General features: G+C 38.6%; 1 protein-coding gene across 1 annotated transcript in view; it reads left to right on the top strand.

The window, feature by feature from the left end:
• Positions 1-22,724, top strand: part of PDE4D (phosphodiesterase 4D) — a 1,572,172-nt gene that overhangs the window by 300,461 nt on the left and 1,248,987 nt on the right. The gene's annotated exons all lie outside the window — the stretch shown is intronic.

The following is a 22,724-nucleotide window of genomic DNA, read 5'->3' on the forward strand; positions in this document are numbered from 1 at the left end:
CCTATTCCACAGATTCTGAAAGTGGAGTAATGGATATAAACTAATAACATCGTGTCTGGCAAGAACTTGCCACTCAAATGTGTTTTCTCTCTCTCTCTCTCTCTCACTGCCCATGAATACAAAGCTCTTTAAATTCTTCTTAATTGGAAACAGGATTGTTCCTGGGTACAGAGCTGAACCAGGCTCTGGCTGATCAAGGTTCTTGAAGGCTGTGGGGAGCGCATATGGCACCTGGAGGCTTTCTGCCCACTTGGGTTAAACAAATTGCTTTGGCTTTTCTCTACTGGTTGTTCTTTTCTTTGAATTTACAGACATTTCTTGGCAAGTGATTTCATATACAGTTAATTCAATTCATGAAACTTTGTATCAGAAATGTGTAAACTAATGCTCACTTTAGGAATGATGATTGACAAATTAAAAAATTGTGCTTTTATATAAATGTGTTGAGGCTTCCCTGAAAGCTTAATTGATAAAGAATCCACCTGCAATGTGGGAAGATCCCCTGGAGAAGTTTCCGGAAAGGCTCCCCAACTCCAGTATTTTGGCCTGGAAAATTCCATGGACTGTATAGTTCATGGGGTCTCAAAGAGTTGGACACGACTGAGTGACTTTCACTTCACATAAACATGTTATCATGTATTATTTTCAATACTACTTTCTTTCATTTACTTGTTAGTATTCAAGAGAACTACTGTAATGACTGTGAGTTTGAGTTTCCATGATTATACTTGAATTTCAAAGCTGCTTCATATTTCACAGCAGCCAAAGCATATATGTTCACAATCTGAAATATCCCGTCTCCTGTCAAGTCATGGAAAACCTGCTTTACCTCTCTTTTTAGAAGCATCCACCCAATTTTGACGAAGGAATTCCATGATCATTGTGACCAACCATTTTGATCTAGCTGCAAACTATATTTAGTGCTATAACCATATGTACTTTTGTATTACTTAATTTTATAAGACAAATAGTACATGTTCACTGCAGAATAATTAGATCACATTATGCACAGAAACAAAAGGTGAAAATCTCCCATAATTCTAGACCTAAACACTGTTATACTTTGATATCTGTCTTTCCAGATTATTTTCTGTGTATGTACAGGCATAGCACAGAAATTTATTGTTGTTTAGTCACTAAGTCGTGTCCATCTCTTTGCAACCCTATGAACTTCAGTACACCAGGCTTCCTTGTCTTTCACTATCTCCTGGAGTTGCTTACTGACATAGAAATACTATAAATACAATTAGTAAGCTGTGCTTTTCACTTGGTAGTTTTATCATGAACATCTTTATATATACATCTACATCATTATTTCTAATAGCTTCAAAATAGTCCTTTGCTATTTATAGAAATATTAACTGTGATAATCCTTTGTAGTTCAATATTTACTTTGTTCACATTTTTTCCTATTACAAGCAATACTTTGATCATTATTTTTGCATATACATCTCTGTATCCTTGTCTCATGCTGATTCAAAGGGTATGTGTGTTTACCAGGCTTTTGATATATTTGCCAAAAATCTGTCTAGAAATATTGTACTGATTATATTCCCACCAGCAGTAAATGAGTGCTCCAACATTCTGTGTTATTTTTTATTTTAATGTACCATCTAATGGACAAACTAGAGCATCTCTTATTTTATCTATTTACTCTGTGCTTGTTAGTGAAGTTGATTTTTTTCCATGTTACTTTAAAAGTTTATCTTCTTGTGAATTTGCCTTTTCATGCTCTTTGTCTGTCTTTCTACTGAGCAGTTATTTTTCCTATGGATTTCTTTTTTTTTATTTTTTTATTTTTAAACTTTACATAATTGTATTAGTTTTGCCAAATATCAAAATGAATCCATCACAGGTATACATGTGCTCCCCATCCTGAACCCTCCTCCCTCCTCCCTCCCCATACCATCCCTCTGGGTCATCCCAGTGCACTAGCCCCAAGCATCCAGTATCGTGCATTGAACCTGGACTGGCATCTCGTTTCATACATGATATTTTACATGTTTCAATGCCATTCTCCCAAATCTTCCCACCCTCTCCCTCTCCCACAGAGTCCATAAGACTGTTCCATACATCAGCGTCTCTTTTGCTGTCTCGTACACAGGGTTATTGTTATCATCTTTCTAAATTCCATATATATGCGTTAGTATACTGTATTGGTGTTTTTCCTTCTGGCTTACTTTTGGATTTCTAAGAGTTCTTCATGTTGTAACTTTATCTATAAAATGCACTGTGATTTCTCCTAGTCTATGTTATCTATTTAAAAAATTTTTACATATATATTTTTTTTCAAAATTAGTTACATCATTTTATTCCTAATTTATGCACTTAAGAAAGTACATAAAGTCTAGTACATATGATATGTCAAAAGACCTCCTCTACCCTTAAATAAAATGTTTACAAATGTTCAATTTCACTACTTTCATGGCTTTATCTTTCTCATTTAAGTCTTAAATTCATCTGGAATATTTTCTGGCCTGAGATGAAGACATTTTATATCTAAATGATTATCAAGTTGTCCCAACCCAATGATAGAGTAACCTATGCTTTAAACACTGGGGATAAAGAAAAATGTTACCTTTATCAAATATCAAATATGTGTATGATATACAGTTGTATATGTTTTTATTTTCATTCCCATTGGTCTTTCTTTTACTCTGGTACCAGGATAAATTATTTTGATTATTATAAAAATTCCTTTGTTATTATTATTTTTCAGAAATTTTCCTAGGGAATTTCAACCACATTTTCAACGTATATTTACATGTTTATTTATATGATGTCGTAAATTGTGCAAGCAGGAAAGTATAGTGCAGAACGTGTGTTAGGATGGATGAAGCAAGAATGGAAACTCACTCATACTGTCTAGCTGCATGATGAGTACCTGAGGTTCATGATCGTGTTTTCTCTGCCTTTGTGTTTTTGTGAAACTTTCTGTAACAAGCATTTAAATGTAAACAAATAGATAAATAATTCAGGTTAGAACTGCACATGATTGGAATTGCACGTTCTTTCTTCAGAAATGTTCCGTTTGTTAGCTGTGTCTTCTTTTATGTCCTTCACACTGCCGTATTTGAGCTGGATAACCAGCATGGACCTACTGTTTAGTGCATGGGACTCGGCTATGGCCGAGTTCTGTGGCAGCCTGGATGGGAGGGAGTTCGGGAGAGAAGGGGTGCACGTGTATGTGTGGCTGAGTCCCGTCACTGTTCACCCAAAGCTATCACAACATTGTTTGTAATCAGCTATATCTCACTACAAAACAAAAAAGTTATTAAAAAAAGAAAGTTTTATATATTTTTCCTCCACATATCCCCTGTACCTTTGTAAATGAACATGCAAACAAAATCCCTAAAATCATAGTGTCCAGTTTCATAGGCTGTTTTTGTTTTGCAGTATTATACTTCTAGTTGTTGGTATATAGGAAAACACTGGTTAGTAGCCAACCCACCTTACTAGCTGGCTTCCCTGCTGGCTCAGATGGCAAAGAATCCACCTGCAATGCAAGAGACCCAAGTTCGATCCGTGGTTCAGGATGATCCTCTGGAGAAGGGAATGGCAATTCACTCCACTATTCTTGCCTGGAGAATTCCATGGACAGACAAGCCTGGTGGGCTACAGCCCACTGAGCAGTTAACACACAACTAACACACTTACTAAGCATTTTTTTTTTTAGTTTCTTTTTTAACAAGTTTATTTTGGAGGGAGTCTTTCAAATAAAGACTTCTATGATTTTCACATAATTAGAGATTTGCCTCCCTTTTTGCCAATATTTATGCTCTCTTCTATTAGACTCACTAATTAGCACTTTAAAGATATTGTTAACTAAATATATTAACAGTGAGTGTCCACCTGCTTCTGACATCAGTGGGAATGTCTCCGGCCTTCATCAAGCAAGACATTAGCTATTTGAGACTAAAATTATGGATTCAATGAACAGGTAACTACAGAGCAACACGATACAGAGTGAATACAAAAACAAGATTATTATTTTCAAAACAATGGTCCCTATCACATTTATTGTACATTCACTGTAAACAAATCATAGTTTCCTAAGAGTAATAAATATGAGGATGATGTACCTTAGTGAGAGTTTACTGTGTGTTGTCACTGTTTTCAGCACTTTACCTCTGTGCATTCTATATTCCTTCCAATAATGGTTTGAAGCAAGATATCATAGTTCTAGTTTACAAACAGAGAAACAGAGATACACAGAGGACAGGTAACTTGCCCAAAGTCATACAGTAAGTAGAAGAGCCAGGGTAGTTTGATCTGAATAGCTGAATAGCCAATAATACTTATTTTATAGTTAATAATAATAATTAAGTTTTTAAGGATCTGAAATATTGTAATAGTGAGTAATATTAAATATAAGTGATAAGGGCTTCCCTAGTAGCTCAGCTGGTAAAGAATCTGTCTGCAATGCTGGAGACCCTGGTTTGATTCCTGGGTCAGGAACATCCCCAGGAGATGGGTGAGGCTACCCACTCCAGTATTCTTGGGCTTCCCTGGTGGCTCAGATGGTAAAGAATCTACCTGCAATGTGGGAGACCTGGGTTCGATCCCTGAGTTGGGAAGATCCCCTGGAGGAGGGCATGGCAACCCACTCCAGTGTTCTTGCCTGGAGAATCCCTTGGGCAGAGGAGCCTCGCAGGCTATAGTCCATGGGTGGCAAAGAGTCAGACGTGACTAAGTACAGCACATAAGTGATAAACCAGTTCCTCTCCACAGCCCCCTTCCCCCCAGCCCCACCACCGCAAAAAAAGTTTCTTAAAAATTCTATCTAGGGACTTCCCTGGTCATCCAGTGGTTAGGACTCAGTGCTTTCACTGCTGAGGGCCTCGGTTCAATCCCTGGCCTGGGAACTAAGATCTTGCAGGCTTCAAGAAGTGGCAAAAAAAAAAAAAAAAAAAATGTCTAATGTAGTGGCTTAAGGGCTCTTGAGTTCCTAGTAATATTTAAGAATAGGATGGTTAATTACAATATCTCTATTATGGTACAGTGAAATATGGTGTGATAAGCCATGGTATGAGATTATAAGCTGGAAACTTGAAGAGCCTTTTAACTCCAAGTTTCTTTTCCTTGGTTACTTAGCTATCAGACATTAAATTTGGTTTTATTCTGCAGTTTATACACTTTGGCTTACATTACTCCTTCAGTGACCTAGAGAGATTTTTAAAGATAAAACTCCAGCTTCCCAAATATCATTGCCCTTTAAGAAAATTGAGCCAATAAACCACATCCTTAGAAAAGAAACAGCCATTTTCCTTTTTCTTGGCTAAGAAATTCATCTATTAGCAAAATAATCTTTACAAGTTTTTTCTGTTATGTAGCTCCATCCTTTATCACCATTATGAATGCAGAGGGAACAGAATCTAATTTCAGGTGCCAGATGGGTACCACATGAATAGTGACGATTCAGCACAGGCTCCAATTACAGCAACCAAGTTCTGAGCAAACTATTGGGTAATCGTGGGGATCATGGTGAACTGAGGGGCATTTTCTTCCCTGCTTCAGGCTTCTCTGCTTGTCCTTTCTCTATACTCAGAGGCTTTCAAATTTGTGAAACACTTGGAAGCTGCTAACAGTTGAGAGTGGGTGCTTGCAATTAACTTCTTGTCGATAAAAGTGATAGGGTTCATTTTGAAACTCATTGATGAGTACTTAAAGAAGTAAACAGCAGAAAATTTCAAAGCCCTGGATATAAGGCTTGAAATGCTCGTTTGACCCTGCAGAAGGCCATGGAAGAGCTTAGAAACTAGAGATTAAATCTTGTGCTGCTCTTGAGTGTAAGAATGAGCTCCTCTCAGTGTGACTGCAGAATAATAATCCTGGACAGAGTCCATTTTTAATGAAACAGTTTTACAACATCAGTAAAGTGTGAGCCTCCTTTAAAAAAATGGTGCTTTCTTCCTCAGTGTAAAGGACAAACAAATTAAAATGAAGCTAACGCTGAAGGAACACCTCCTCTGATCCAGGTATAGTGTTTGGTATGTGCTGACCTATCAGCCCCTCATTTAATCTACACTCTATCCCTGCAGTGTGGGTTTCAGCAGTTATATTTATATTAACCATGAACTTAATATCCCAATGGGTTAAATAGTCTTCAAGGCCACAATATTAGGAAATGACCAAAACATAATTTGCATCCAAGTATGACTAATTCCAAAATTCTTACTGTTGCACTGATTTGTTTTGCTCTTTTCCTTGTCATCTCTGAATAAACATCTATTTTATTTAGATTTTAAAAATTGATGTATATAGTTGATCTATAATATATAAATTTCAGGTACAACACAGTAATTCAACATTTTTATAGATTATACTCCATATAAAGTTTTTTATAAAATATTGCCTATATTGCCTGTGCTGTATATTACATCCTTGTATCTTATTTCATTTATACCTAATGGTCTGTACCTCTTAATCTGCTTCTCCTATCTTGCCCCTCACTTCTTCCCTCTCCCAGCTGGTGACTACTAGTTTGTTCTCTGTATTTGTGACTCTGTTTTGTTATATTCATTTGTTTTACATTTTGCATATGAATTCTGCATGTGAATGGAACCATATAGTGTTTGTCTTTGACTTATTTCACTAAGCATACCCTACAGGTCTATCAGAGTTGTTGTAAATGGCAAAGTTTTATTCTTTTTTATGACTGAGGAATACTCCTGTGTGTGTATGTGTGTGTGTGTGTGTGTACGTGGCACATCTTTTTTATTCATTTATCTGTTGATGGACACTTAGGTTGCTTCCATATCTTGTCTATTGTAAATAATGCTGCTGTGAACATTGGAGTGCATGTCTCTCTTCAAATTCGTGTTTTTTTGCATATATACCCAGGAATACAGTTGCTGGATCATATGCTAGTTTTATTTTTAATTTTTTGAGGAATCTCCATATTGTTTTCCAAGTGGCTGTGCCAGTTTTCATTCCCACCAACAGTGCAGGAGGGTTCCCATTTCTCCATATCCTCATCAACACTGTTATTTATTGTCTCTTTGATAACAGCTGTTCTAACAGGTAGGAGGTGATATCTAATGGTGGTTTTGATTTTCATTTCTCTGATAATTAGTGATGTTGAACATCTTTTCACATGCCTGTTGACCAACTGTATGTCTTCTTTGGAAAAATGTCTATTCAGATCCGCTTCCCATTTTTTAACCAGGTTGTGTGTTTTTTGATATTGAGTTGTATAAGCTTCTTATGTATTTTGGATATTAGCCCCTTATCAGATGTATCATTTGCAGATATATTCTCCCTTTCAGTAAGTTGCCTTTTTGTTTTCTAATGTAAATTTTTTTTTCTTTCAGTAATATCTTAAAATTCCTTCTTTTGAAATGAAGTGAGCTAAAGTTCTCTTCATAAGAATGAAAATTGCTTGAAAAAAAATTGGCACTCTACTCAAGGGTTGATTTGATTCTATCTCCTACAAATAATCCTGAATATGAAAGAGACATAAAATGTTGAAAATGACTCTCTTGGCAGAAAAGTATTATCATCTCTGCCTTAATAGATCTTAACTTTGTTGTTTATAACCTTTAATGCCCACAATAAAATGATAGAACAGAGAAACTTTTGGAGAGAAAAATTCCAAATTTATTGTCTAGCTTCTTTTCATTTCAACATTAAAAAACACTACTCTTTATTGTTGATTAAATATTTGTTTGTTCCTTGGCTCCAGCTAACATTGAGAAGTGGAGTTGAGAAGCATACAGTTTTCACTGTCTGCATGTTAGTGACCCCACCGTAGTGGGCTCATTCCCTCGAAGATGATAATGGGTTGTCACTTTGTAAGAGCCAGAGAACCTATTGGTTTGGTTTTTTACTCCTAGTCATTGATTTCTTATTTATGTTGATTTCCTTGTTTATTCCTTATGTTTATTTTAGTTAACATCAAACTTTTTCATTTTGTTTCTTGTTTTTCTTTTGTTTATAAAATCTGCAGGTAGTGAGTCCTTGGATAGCAATTGATAATCAAGAAGAAATGATAGCTTGAGAATACTGAATTACAGGGTGCTAGGATAAAAGTTGTTTTTATTGAAGCCTCATTAGAAAGCTTTCATATAACTGCTTTCAGTCAAATCTGTGTGATGCTCTGCCAACTGCCCCAGTCTCTTTTTATTTTATTTTATTTTCTTTAAATTCTAATTGTATCCCCTATAATCTAAACCAATAGTATTACTAAGTCTTAAAATAATTCAGTTGTAATTTGTCTTAGGGCTTCCCCTGTGGTTCAGCTGGTAAAGAATCTACTTGCAATGCAGGAGACCCTGATTCAGTTCCTGGGTTGGGCAGATCTGCTGGAGAAGGGATAGGCTACCCACTCCAGGATTCTTGGGCTTCCCTTGATGCTCAGCTGATAAAGAATCTACCTGCAATGCAGGAGACCTAGGTTCGATCCCTGGGTTGGGAAGAACATGGTGGAGAGTTCTGAGTGGTCCACTGGAGAAGGAAATGGCAAACCACTGCAGTATTCTTGCCTTGAGAACCCCATGAACAGATGAACAGTATGAAAAAGCAGGAATATATGACCCTGAAAGATGAACTCCCCAGGTCGGTAGGTGCCCAATATGCTACTGGAGCATAGTGGAGAACTAACTCCAGAAAGAATGAAGAGACAGAGCCAAAGTGAAAACAATGCCCAGTTGTGGGTGTGACTAGTGATGGAAGTAAAGTCCCATGCTGTAAAGAACAATATTGCATAGGAACCTGGAATGTTAGGTCCATGAATCAAGGCAAATTGGAATTGGTCAAACAGGTGATGGCAAGAGTGAACATAGACATTTCAGGAATCAGTGAACTAAAATGGACTGGAATGGATGAATTTAATTCAGATGACCATTATATCTCTTACTGTGGGCAAGAATCTCTTAGAAGAAATGGAGTAGCCATCATAGTCAACAAAACAGTCCAAAACTCAGTACTTGGGTACAATCTCAAAAATGACAGGATGATCTCTATTCATTCAATATCACAAGTAATCCAAGTCTATGCCCTAACCAGTAATGCTGAAGAAGCTGAAATTGAATGGTTCTATGAAGACCTGCAAGACCTTCTAGAACTAATACCCAAAAAAGTTGTCCTTTTCATCATAGGCGACTGGAATGCAAAAGTAGGAAGTCAAGAGATATCTGGAGTAACAGGCAAATTTTGCCTTAGAGTACAAAATGAAGCAGGGCAAAGGCTAATAGAGTTTTGCCTAGAGAATACGCTGGTCATAGCAAACACCTTCTTCCACAAATACAAGAGAAGACTACATATGGTCATCACCAGATGGTCAATACTGAAATCAGATTGATTAATTCTTTGCAAACAAAGATGGAGAAGCTCTATACAGTCAGCAAAAACAAGACTGGGAGTTGACTGTGGTTCAGATCATGAACTCCTTATTGCCAAATTCAGACTTAAATTGAAGAAAGTAGGGGAAACCACTAGACCATTCATGTATTACCTAAATCAAATCCCTTAGGATTATACAGTGGAAGTGAAAATGGATTTAAGGGATTAGATTGATAGGCAGAGTGCCTGAAGAACTATGGATGGAGGTTCATGACATTGTACAGAAGGCAGTGATCAAGACAATTCCCAAGAAAAAGAAATAGAAAAAGGCAAAATGCTTGTCTGAGGAGGCCTTTACAAATAGTTGAGAAAAGAAGAGAAGCTAAATGCAAAGGAGAAAAGAAAAGATATACCCATTTGAATACAGAGTTTCAAAGAATAGCAAGGGGAGATAAGAAAGCCTTCTTCGGTGATCAGTGCAACGAATAGAGGAAAACAATAGAATGGGAAAGACTAGAGATCTCTTCAAGAAAATTAGAGATACCAAGGGAACATTTCATGCAAAAATGGGCACAATAAAGGACAGAAATTGTATGTACCTAACAGAAGCAGATGATATGAAGAAAAGGTGCAAGAATACACAGAAGAACTATACAAGAAAGATGTTGATAATCCAGGTAACCATGGTGGTGTGATCACTCACCTAGAGTCAGACATCCTGGAATGTGAAGTGAAGTGAGCCTTAGGAAGCATCACTATGAACAAAGCTAGTGGAGGTGATGGAATTCCAGTTGGGCTATTTCAAATCCTAAAAGAAAATGCTGTGAAAGTGTTCCACTCAATATGCTGGCAAATTTGGAAAACTCAGCAGTAGCCACAGGACTGGAAAAGGTCAGTTTTCATTCCAATCCCAAAGAAGGGTAATGTTAAAGAATGTTCAAACTTATCCCACAATTACACTAATCTCACACGCTAGCAATGTAATGCTGAAAATTCTCCAAGCCAGGCTTCAACAGTACATGAACTATGAACTTCAGATGTTCAAGTGGGATTTAGAAAAGGTGGAGAAACCAGAGATCAAATTGCCAACATCTGTTGGATCATAGAAAAAGCAAGAGAATGATAGAAAAACATCTATTTTTGCTTTATTGATTATGCCAAAGCCTTTGACTGTGTAGAGCAAAACAAACTGTGGAAAATTCTTCAAGAGATGCTAATACGAGACCACCTTACCTGCCTCCTGAGAAATCTGTATTCAGGTCAAGAAATAACAGACCTGGACACGGACATGGTTCCAAATTGGTAAAGGAATACATCAAGGCTGTATTTTGTCACCCTGCTTATTTAACTTATATGTGGCGTATATCATGTGAAATGCCGGGCTGGATGAAGCACAAGCTGGAATCAAGATTGCTGGGAGAAATATCAGTAACCTCAGATACATAGATGACATCACCCTTATGGCAGAAGAGAAGAGAAACTAAAAAGCCTCTTGATGAAAGTGAAAGAGGAGAGTGAAAAAACTGGCTTAAAACACAACATTCAAAAGACTAAAATCATGGGATCCAGTCCCATCACTCCATGGCAAATAAATGGAGAAACAATAGAAACAGTGACAGAATCTATTTTCTTGGGCTCCAAAATCACTGCAGATGGTGACTGCAGCCATAAAATTTAAAAGACGCTTGCTCCTTGGAAGCAAAACTATGACCAACCTGGACACCATATTAAAAATCAGAGACCTTACTTTGCTGACAAAATTCCGTCTAGTCAAAGCTATGGTTTTTCCATTAGTCATGTATGGATGTGAGAATTGGACTATAAAGAAAGCTGAACACCAAAGAATTGATGCTTTTAAACTGTGGTGTTGGAGAAGACTCTTGATAGTCCCTTGGACTGCAAGGAGATCAAACCAGTCAATTCTAAAGGAAATCAGTCTTGAATATTCATTGGAAGAACTGATGCTGAAGCTGAAACTCCAATACTTTGGCTACCTGATGCGAAGAACTAACTCATTGGAAAGGACCTTGATGCTGGGAAAGATTGAAGGCAGGCTGAGAAGGGGACGACAGAGGATGAGTTGGTTGGATGGCATCGCTGACTCGATGCACATGAGTTTGAGTGAGCTCTGGGAGTTGGTCATGGACAGGGAAGCCTGGTGTGCTGCAGTCCATGGGGTCACATAAGTCGGACACAACTGAACAACTGAACTAAACTGACCAAATTTGTCTTAGGGGAATTGTTCACGGTGTAGCTTTTGCAGGAAAATAAAAGGTAGGATTCATAGCTAAGTGAATGAAAACAACTAAGGAACAAAGTGGTGTGTTGGTTTTAAAAGAAACTTCTGATAGTGTCTGGTGATGGTGGTTTAGTCGCTAAGTTGTGTCCAACTCTTGCAACCCCACGGACTGTAGCCTGCCAGGCTCCTCTGTCCGTGGGATTTTCCAGGCCAGAATACTGAAGTGGATTGCCATTTGCTTCTCCAGGGGATCTTCCTGACCCAGGAATCGAACCCAGGTCTCCTGCATTGCAGGCAGATTCTTTACCAACTGAGCTATGAGAGAAGCATACTGGTAGTGTCTGGCTCATTAAAACTTAGAGATGTGAGTTCTATTTCTAAAGCTCCTATTTGGAAAGCTATACATAATAGAATTCACAATCTATGATGTGGATAGTCTGTTCTCCCTCTCCCAGCTCTCTATCTCTCTTTCATGTGTCTTTCTGTCCATCCATCCATCAATCCATCCATCCATCATCTACATAATGTGTTTCTTGTTTTAACTAGAGAGATAGAATTGTTCATATTTTAGAGTTGAGCTGATCTCATGATAGAAAGTACTGACTATGATTTGGAATGCATGATTTGTATATTATAGTCTGTGCATTCATCCCATAGCCTTCCATGACAATGCCATTCAAATGCTTCTCAAGTTTAAAAGTACTCAAATGGTAGACTTTTACTTTACCCTGATATGGGGCAGGAAAATATTGAAAAAGCAAAAGGCCTCAGTGCTCCAGTGAACTCCACCTTCTTTTGTAGGTAGTGAGCTGCTTAAACCAGAGATTTTGCGAAGATGTCTTGCAGTCATTTTGTTTTCCCTCATGAAGACTCAGGGGGTTTTGTCTTGAGGCTCTCAATGGATCTGTTATAATTTAGCTGAGAATGACATGTCCCAGAGGCTCCTTCCCTCCTGGCCTCAGGCCAGCAGACTATGCACGATGCTGTCCTGTGATTCACACGACAAAACCGCTCTAGTCACCTCCCACCGCCCGGGTCTGGAAGGGCACCATAATGAGGCAATGGGAGGGGTATAGTTAGAAAAGTTGTTGAAAAGAAGCTTCTTTCTGTTGTAACTTTCCTACTGCAGCAGGAAGCTAAAAGGAAATTAGGTGGTATTCTCACTAACAGACCCTACATTTGTGAGAAATGAATTGGAAAGTCCCTGGCCTTGGATTTAGGGTGAAGTGTGGTATTTTAGGGAGCAGCCATGGAAAGGCTGCAGCCGTGGAATCCTAGAAAGAGGTCATTTATCTGCTGCCAAGCAACTCAGTTGAACTATTTTGAAATACCTGTCAAGAGAAGTATTGAAAGAATAGGTATTTTGGCATTTCTGTACCCTTGGAAGTGAAGCATTGAGCTACCTTAGGAGCCAAATGGTGTCCTTTCATTTTGCAAAACATCAATTATTTTACAGTAAATTTGTGCTGAAATCAAAAGTGGCTTCTGTTCTCTTACATGAGTGTGATTATCTATAAATCATTTGAGGGACATTTATAGAACATGTCCTGGGTATAGAGTCCCAGAGCTGCCTCTTCTGCTGGGAGAAAGGTCTAACCAGACGTGCAAAGAGATGAAAGCAACTGCTTGGCCTGACTTCCACATTCCTTTCTCTCTACTTGGGGAAAAACATCAGTATATGAAGTGGTATTTGAATAACTTAGAGTGTTCATAAGAGCAGAATAACTGGAAACAGACTTTGAAGCCATGAGGCAGATGAATCACTTTCTGCCTCCTCTGGGTCCCACACCAGCTATTCTGAGCCTCTGTCAGAGCACGTATTGTGTTGTGCTATTTGTCTCTCTCCCCCTCTAGTCTGTGAGCTTCTTGTGGAGAGTGATTTTTTATCACATTTATCTTTGCATCCCTAGACCATAGCACAGTTGATTGCATACCACAAGTGTCTAGCCAATGTCTGGTGAATGGAGAGGAGAGACTGCTGTTATTGTTTTGGGGAAAAGAAGGCAATAGAATGATGGATTTGGATTTGGATAAAGTACACAGGAAAGTGTTTTTTAGTGTAGAGACAAAATGTGCTTTCCTTCTCATAATTCTAGTCAAGGGAAGCAGTTCAATTTGGCAGAATTCAGTGAAAAAAAATATGAGTGTATGTTATGTGGTGATCACATATACAAGCACAAAATGTTTTTAGGTTTCATAGAGTTCATAGAGTTCAAGGTTCATAGAGTTCAGAATGGCAGTGTCAGTGAGACACAGATCATTGCAGTATAATTTGGCAAATATACATTTGGGGCGTTCAGAAGACATGGAAAGTGGAAGGGAGAGGCCTGGGTCCAAGTTGGCAGTGGGGGTGGGGCTAGAAATAGAGAGAATCAGGAAACTCTTCCAGGAGGAGATGACATTTCAACTGAGTCTTGAAACAGGAGTAGTCAAGTAAAGAAAGAAGGAAATGGATATATAGGGAAGAGGAAAAGAAAAAAAAAACCAGAACACAAGGACACAGAGGTGGGAAACAGCATGGAGTACGTGGGGAACCACAGGCGGCTCAGTATAACCAACGAGTGAAATATGATGCATGGAGGGATGAGCAGGTAATGATGATGACAAGAAAGCATATTACAAGGTAACTGACATGGTGCAGGTAAAACTCTGAAAGAGTTTTCAGAGTAGTGGTGGGAAACATGCAAAGAGAGGATAGGACTGTGAAATTTTTGCCAAGTGCTTGGCAGGACACAACCACTGATTGAGCGTGGGTGAGAAGGAGTGGGAGAGGCTCAGGATTTTGGCTGCTGTGGCTGGGTGGATGGTGGTGCCATTAACTGAGAGGAAGAGGATGCAAGAAGAAACATATTTGGGAGTAAAGAAAGAAAAAAGGTTGAGTTCATACACGGACATGTTGTGTTTGAGATGCTTGTGGATCTTCTGAGTAGAGTCATCTGGCATGCTTTCAAATGCATAAATTTGAAAGCTCAGTTATGATGGCTCAGAGAGCTTGGGGTATGAGAGAGGATCGTACTGTATATACAACTTTAATCTTGCTCTTTTCATTTAACATTATAGCAGGGGAATTTCCTCATGTAATTAAAATCTCTTGTGAAAATCTATTTTTAACTGCATAGTACGTCATGAGGTTTCCCATATTTTCTTTAGCTATTCCATTATTATTGAACATCTAAATTGTTTCCAAATTTTTGTCATTGTAATTAGCATTGTTGAGAATGCTTTTGCATATAAAGTACTTTCCATATTTCATATTATTCCTGAATTGCTATGTCAAAATATACAACACCATTATAGATTTTGGTACTTTATTATCAAATTCCTTTCCAAAAACTTATATCACTTTGAAACCAATAAGCACTATATGAATTGCATATTTTATTATGTATATCATCAAATATTTTATTTTTAAAAAAACTTAAATTAGCTCATTTGTAAGCAAGATAAGCAAAAACCTTGAGATTTTAATTTTCATCTCTTCGTTAAATACTGAGATTGAATATTTTCCACATTTTGATACATTTTTATTTCCAATTTACACTGGTTATTAATTAAAATGCTCATGTTTTTCTTATGGGTTTATACTTTTATTTTAAAAATATATTTTGTTAAGCAGTTGCTGAATATTCAACACTATGTTCAACATTATAAAAAGGGCAAAAGGAATAATAATGAATTACTCTCAACTTTTAGAATTTGTATTTTATAAACATATAACTTTCAGTGCAGAAAAGGCATTAAAATATACTTTATTCAACCCCCAGTTGAGAGAGGAAAAACTAAACCTATAAAGCAATTAGTGAAAGAAATGAAAGAGTGTATTATTTTGTGGTGCAATGAAGACCTTATTGTCAGTATTCAGAGAAAGCAGAAAATTACGTGACATGGTGCTGCAGGGCAAATTGTCATTAGAAGGAAAACCTTTTGCTGGATTTTGAAAAATAGAAGGATTTAGAAAGTTGGTGAACAGAAGAATCCTGAGGATGTATATGTAGGGATAGCAGATAGAAATCCACGTGGCTCAGGTGTTAGAATGATTAGACGGATCAGATGAGGGTCAATGGTTCATTTTGTGAATAGAGTATGGGACAAGGTCAGATTAAAGATGTGAATTACACACCGCCTGGCTCCTCTGGTTCAATGGAGAGGTTCATGCAGAGGTAACTGAAGGGACCCACCCTCCAGAGCAGGAGTTATGACCTCGTAATACAGGCCATCCTTGTGTGATAAGTAAATTGCTCTGACTCCAGCAAGAACCAAATTGTGGAGCTTTGCTGGGCACGCTGAGAGGGGCCAGTGGGTTGGCGTATAGAGTGAGTTTTAAGAGAACCCCAGCCCAAGCCAGATTCCTCAGCTGGGCAGAACCCTGGACACAGTGCAGAGGCCTCAGTCTAACTTCTGCCTTGTCCAGGGAGGTAGCTCTATGATCTTAGGCAGATCAAGTTCACTCTTATACCTCAGTTTCCTCATTACACTGTGAACTCTTTCTAGATTTCAGATTCTACAGCTTCTAGCAGGCACTCAGATAACAGACAGCCTTCACAGGCTACCCTAGAAAAAAAGGAGGTATAAATAAGAAACCAGTATGGTAACGTTTAAATCTGAACCAAGAAGGTATCCTTTGTCTTAATTCACAACTTTGGAAAGTAGAAGTTTACTTTGTTCCTTTGTCTCTACTACAGACTTAGCAGAAGAACACTGAGGCAGATGTCTAATTTATCCACCATATGTGTGGGAAGTGCCAATTAGCAGGTACTTGTGAGCTATGGTGACAACTCACACTGTCATGAAAAATCTGATTTTTATACCCTGATGAGCTTCTTTTCTTTTAACTGATTTAGCATTTAGTTCTTGCATTGCTGCCTCCTGATTTCTTGCCTGTACATATTTTGGTGCATGCTCTTTGATAAATTGAGTTTGTTTCTATTGCAGTTCATTTGATGATCTTTTATAGTGATAAACTTTTTTATATGTGCCATTTCTAGTATTTTCCTTTTAGATTAGAATCTAATAAAGAAAAGAGGGTACCTATCCTGGTTTCACTTTTATGTCTACTTTCTGCCGCCCTACACAAATCTATCTTGATGAGGTGGAGAAGACATTACATTGGAGACACAGATTCCTTGGTCATTCATAGGCAACTGTATCCTCAGAATCCTTTCTCCCTGAATCTGGAAAATTTGGTGGACATCTGAGAAATTAGTACACTGCCTAGCAAAATTCTCCAAGCCAGGCTTCAGCAATACACAAACCGTGAACTTCCAAATGTTCAGGCTGGTTTTAGAAAAGGCAGAGGAACCAGAGATCAAATTGCCAACATCCGCTGGATCATCAAAAAAGCAAGAAAGTTCCACAAAAACAACTATTTCTGCTTTATTGACTATGCCACAGCCTTTGACTGTGTGGATCACAATAAACTGTGGAAAATTCTGAAAGAGATGAGAATACCAAACCACCTGACATGCTGCCTGAGAAACCTATATGCAAGTCAGGAAGCAACAGTTAGAACTGGACATGGAACAACAGACTGGTTCCAAATAGGAAAAGGAGTTCGTCAAGGCTGTATATTGTCACCCTGTTTATTTAACTTCTATGCAGAGTACATCATGAGAAACGCTGGACTGGAAGAAACACAAGCTAGAATCAAGATTGTCGGGAGAAATATCAATAACCTCAGATATGCAGATAACACCACTCTTATGGCAGAAAGTGAAGAGGAACTAAAGAGCCTCTTGATGACAATAAAAGAGGAGAGTGAAAAAGTTGGCTTAAAGCTCAACATTCAGAAAACGAAGATCATGGCATCCGGTCCCATCACTTCATGGCAAATAGATGGGGAAACAGTGGAAACAGTGGCTGACTTTATTTTTGGGGGCTCCAAAATCACTGCAGGTGGTGATTGCAGCCATGAAATTAAAAGACGCTTACTCCTTGGAAGAAAAGTTATGACCAACCTAGACAGCATATTAAAAAGCAGAGACATTACTTTGCCAACAAAGGTCCATCTAGTCAAGGCTATGGTTTTTCCAGTGGTCATGTATGGATATGAGAGTTGGACTGTGAAGAAAGCTGAGCGCTGAAGAATTGATGCTTTTGAACTGTGGTGTTGGAGAAGACTCTTGAGAGTCCCTTGGACTGCAAGGAGATCCAACCAGTCCGTTCTAAAGAAGATCAGTCCTGGGTGTTCTTAGGAAGGAATGATGCTAAAGCTGAAACTCCAATATTTTGGCCACCTCATGCGAAGAGTTGATTCTTTGGAAAAGAAGACCCTGATGCTGGGAAGGATTGGGGGCAGGAGGAGAAAGGGACGACAGAGGATGGGATGGCTGAATGGCATCACCGACTCGATGGACATGAGTTTGAGTAAACTCTGGGAGTTGATGATGGATGGGGAAGCCTGGCGTGCTGCGATTCATGGGGTTGCAAAGAGTCAGACACGACTGAGTGACTGAACTGACTGACTGAACTGATTAGCACATATGAAAAAGTGAAAGTGAAGTAGCTCAGTCGTGTCCGACTCTTTGCGACCCCGTGGACTGTAGCTTATCAGGCTCCTCCCTCCATGGGATTGTCCAGGCAAGACATTGGAGTGGGTTGCCATTTCCTTCTCCAGGGGATCTTCCTGACCCAGGGATCGAGCCCGGGTCTCCTGCATTGCAGGCAGACGTTTTAACCTGTGAGCCACACACATGAGACGCTCAATAAATACATATTTTAAATTAATGTATTTCAGCAGCTTTATAATTCAGCAATCAAAACATATTTACTATCATGCAGAAGAAAAAAAATGTAATTCCAAGGGAGGTAAATGAAGAATGTAAAAAATTCCTCTGAAACATATAAAATACTTTTAATAGCCTCTCTAATATTTGCGAATAGTTAGAACCCCTTTCCACTCATATTTGGAATGCATTGGCACATTTGTTGTTTAAATGAATAGAATTGATTGACATTTGCAGGGAACTTTATAGTTTCCAGAAAACTTTCTCAGATATTATCAAATTCACCCCAGGCAACCTGATAAGGTGGGTTGTGGAAATAAAAAGGTAAGGGATTTTCCTAACACTGTCTAGCTCATATATATGACACTGATACAAGTGGAACCTATTTCTTTCGACACCTAGGTGAGAAGGCTCACAGATGAGGTGTTTCCACTCTGTAAATTCTCAGTCTCCAGGAAAGAACTTGTCTTAACTCCCTTTCCTTGCATCAAAGCAGCCAAATTTATCCTGGTGCTCCAGCTCAGATTCCATCTCTGAATGTGCCGACACCCACTATCTGACTTAGCTACTCTCTTCATTTTTATTTCCTAAAGTGTGTTTTCTGCTGGAGCTGAGTCTTCCTTCTCCCTAATTAACTTTTATGTGAAAACTCCTCTAGTGATTAAATCGCCTGTGTGTCTCCCCCAACCTGATTGGTGTTTTACTGCACCTGGAGGGAGAAAGCCTTTCTGCTGCCTCACTGCATTGTCTTTGCTGAGGGAGGAATTTGTAGGAGCTAAGATAACTGCCTTGCTGAGAGGAGATTTATTTTTATCAAACATTTTTTGGTTTGGGCTCAGTTTTGATGCTTGCAGAGGTTACCACTTGTTGGAAATTAAAATGCATTGCTTCATTTGTGTCATTTTTTAGATTCTACATCTAAGTGATATCATATATTTAGAAAACAGAAATAGACCCATAGACATAGAAAACAAACTTATGGCTATCAAAGGGGAAAGCAGGGGGAGAGGGATAAGTTAGGAGTTTGGGATTAACAGATACACACTATTATATATAAAATAGATAAACAGCAGGAGCCTAATTATAGCACAGGGAACTATATTCAGTATCTTGTAATAGCCTATAATGGGAAAAAAAATCTAAAAAAGAACACATACATCTCTATCTACCTATCTGTCTGTCTGTATTATAACAGAATCACTTTGCTGTATACCTGAAGTTAATATAACATTGTAAATCAACTATAGAGAAAGTAGACATGTTAGTAACTCAGTCGTGTCTGACTGTGACCCCATGGACTGCCAGGCTCCTCTGTCCATGGAATTCTCCAGGCAAGAATGCTTGAGAAGATTGCCATTCCCTTCTCCAGGGGATCTTCCCCACCTAGGGATCAAACCCAGGTCTCCTGCATTGCAGGCAGATTCTTTCCCATCTGAGCCAATCAACTACATGCTGTGTGCTCAGTTTTGTCTGACTCTTTGCGACCCCATGGACTGTAGCCCACCAGGTTCCTCTGTCCATGGGATTCTCCAGGCAAGAATACTGGAGTGGGTTGCCATTTCCTTCTCCAAATCAATTATACTTCAATTTTTAAAGAAATGCATTGATCCATGATTTTGGCAGCAAAGCAATATATTAGGATAGACAAAAAATTGGACTTTGGAGTTGGACAAATCAGGTTTGAATCCTGATTCTGCTGCTATTTCCTTGGCAACCTACTTCTTGAAGCTGATTTTTTTCATCTTCTTTGTGATGGGGATTAATAACAATATCTACCTCAAGAGTTGTTGAAAGGATTAAAGATAAACGATAGATGTTTTTCTTCTGCTGAGATGAGATGGCAGAAAAGTGCCATCTTCTTCATAGACTGCAGATCAGATTTGTGTGGAACAGCTTTCCTGTCCCCTCAGCTACATCCTCCTCCCTGCCCCACCCTAGGAATCACTTTGCCTGGCAGGAGGCTGGCCAATGAGATGTAGGCAGCAGCTTTCTCTGCCCTCTGGCTTCCTTGCACTTGGCTGGTGGGAAGTCCCAGCAGGATCAGAAGGGTAGAGGAGAGTGTAATCAAATTTATTCCCTCATCTCTTGCCCTTCAGAGTCACCTGAGGCTAGCTATGTCCCAGACAATAACCTTCCTTCTCAAGGCAACCCATTCTCTGACAGCTAATTGTCTGGGAATACTGACCCATCCCTCTCCTTGTCCCTTTAGCGTGGGGTGGTAAAAACTCCATTACAGCTAGCTCTGGCTACTTCACCATACTTTACGGACTTCTCTGTCCTATTCACATCTTTTAAAACGGTCTCTTTACGTAACCCTCCTTAAATGATCTTAGTAAAATTGTGTTCTGTTTACTCCTGGGACCCGAACTGGTATGTTATTCATTACTGCTTAATTGATAGTATATTTGCCTAAGACTCTTTAATTGAAGGATTTTAGACTTTTAAGGGAAAAATGTTGTGGTTGCTTGCTATTTGATATTAAGAGGAAAAAAGTTAGTAATGATGGATGATGATGGTGGTGGTGTTGAGAGCCTAGCATTGTCTCCTAGACACTACTTTATACACATTAGTTCATTTAAACTCAAACCCAAACGAATATTATTATAGCCCTTTTTCAGATCTGAAAAAAGCTCAGAGAGGTTAAGTAACTTATCTCAAGCTGCACAGAATTCCACTGGAGAGGTGAATTCTAACCTATTTGGTGTCAAGGTTCATACTCTTTTACAAGGCCATATTGCCTCCTTTAGATATGCAGACTGAGAAAGGTCATCGGATCTACTGTCAGTTTTCAATTAAATCCTATTAATTGTGGAAAGCCTATTCAGATTTCTACAGGTTCTAAATTCCTAAGGGAAAGTATCTCTTAATGATGGTCTTTAAATATGTCAAGGCAAATTTGCTAAAAACCTGATTAATTCAGCAAGCCTTATCAGATCAAATTCTTTTTTTAAAAATTTGACTGATTAGTTAATTTAAAACCACTGAGTCACTAGTCCACTGGGGCAACTATTCCATGGTTACCCTTAAGGGTTTTCACTAAACACTGAATGAATAATTCAATATTTCGAATGAGTTTTTCTCTGATACAGTGTGTAAGCCTCCCAAAGAATTTTACTGATTTTTTCCCTCCCTATGTATGAAATATTTAGTTCACAGTTTATATTATTTATCTTCACTTCTTAAATTGATCTAGGTGAATAACATAATTTCACATTTTCTGAGAACTGAGGAAATGTTTCGCATTATAACTAAGCATTGAAAGTGACTAAATTCCCGGAGGTATAGTAGCTGAGAACTTAGCATGTGTGGGTCTGTTCCACCTTCTAACCCCAACTCCCTTAAAAAAAATCCATTCACATTCAAAGTGACCATATTTATTCCAACCACTCACATTTGATTGTACTTTTTTTTTTTCCCTCTAATCTCAGGCAAGCATTTTAATCAACCCCAGAAAAAGACTTTTTTCCTTGGTGCCTTTTGGGTCCCCAAGTTGTATCTAGGTATATTCTGAGCAATAATAAATGCTATTTCTCTGAGTCTGGCTCCAATGTACTGTTGTGGGGTCTCTGGCCTCCTTAAAAACATCTCCCTTTTATTTTCATAAATTTTGAGGTGTGACTCACATGTGTCCCAACAAATCTTTGAGCCTTGAGAGAGCAATACTGTGGGTTGTCAAGTGAAGGAACCTGTCCACTGCTTGGACAGGGTGGGGTTGGCAGGGTTCTCCTGCTGCTGCGAGCTGGCCTCCCCCCCAGAGGCCCACATAGACTGTGTACCCTGGAGTCCTCTCTCCTTTAGTTTTATATGTTTTTTTAAAAAGTATATATAGTTTTTCTGTTTTGATTATTTTTTTGAATGTATAATTCACACTACACCGCCCTTTGATATTTTTCAGTCATTTGAGCAAAACGAACTCCTTCAGACCTTGTTCACTGCTACTCTTTTCATTCACCCTCAGACATAAGTCTTCTGAGAAGCTTAGAACAAATCTAAGCTATAGAATTACATGCTGTGGTTAGAATCAGTCTATACCTACAATGTCAGAGTTCTTGTGGTTTGGTCAGGACTGTCTGCCTCATCCTCTTTCGCTTAGGCGAGCTTCTTTCCCAAAAGGCACTTCAGCCTACATGCCAATATACCCTATGAGCTTCTAATCTATGTCCAGATATAGCTGAATGTCAGAAATGGGACACAGCACATTTAACTATCCTCTTTGCTCTTTCTTCAAAGCTCAAAACACAGAATCATCTTCTTAGTGGAAGTGAAGAATAGGCAATGTGGCTATCATGTCTTTCTTGTGGCAGCTGCTGTAGAATATTCTTAAGATAATAGTTGCTGCTTGACTAGGTTAACAATTTCTCTCAAGCATTCCTTGGAACCTCTTTGAACTAAATGGGTAGAGAGGTCACTAATTCACTGAAGAGCCACTGGGATGTCTTCCATGTACTGCAGATTGTTGCTAGTGAAACAAGAGGCCATGA

The sequence above is a fragment of the Bos indicus x Bos taurus genome, chromosome 20, assembly GCF_003369695.1.
Source record: "Bos indicus x Bos taurus breed Angus x Brahman F1 hybrid chromosome 20, Bos_hybrid_MaternalHap_v2.0, whole genome shotgun sequence".
Classification (NCBI taxonomy): Eukaryota; Metazoa; Chordata; class Mammalia; order Artiodactyla; family Bovidae; genus Bos; species Bos indicus x Bos taurus.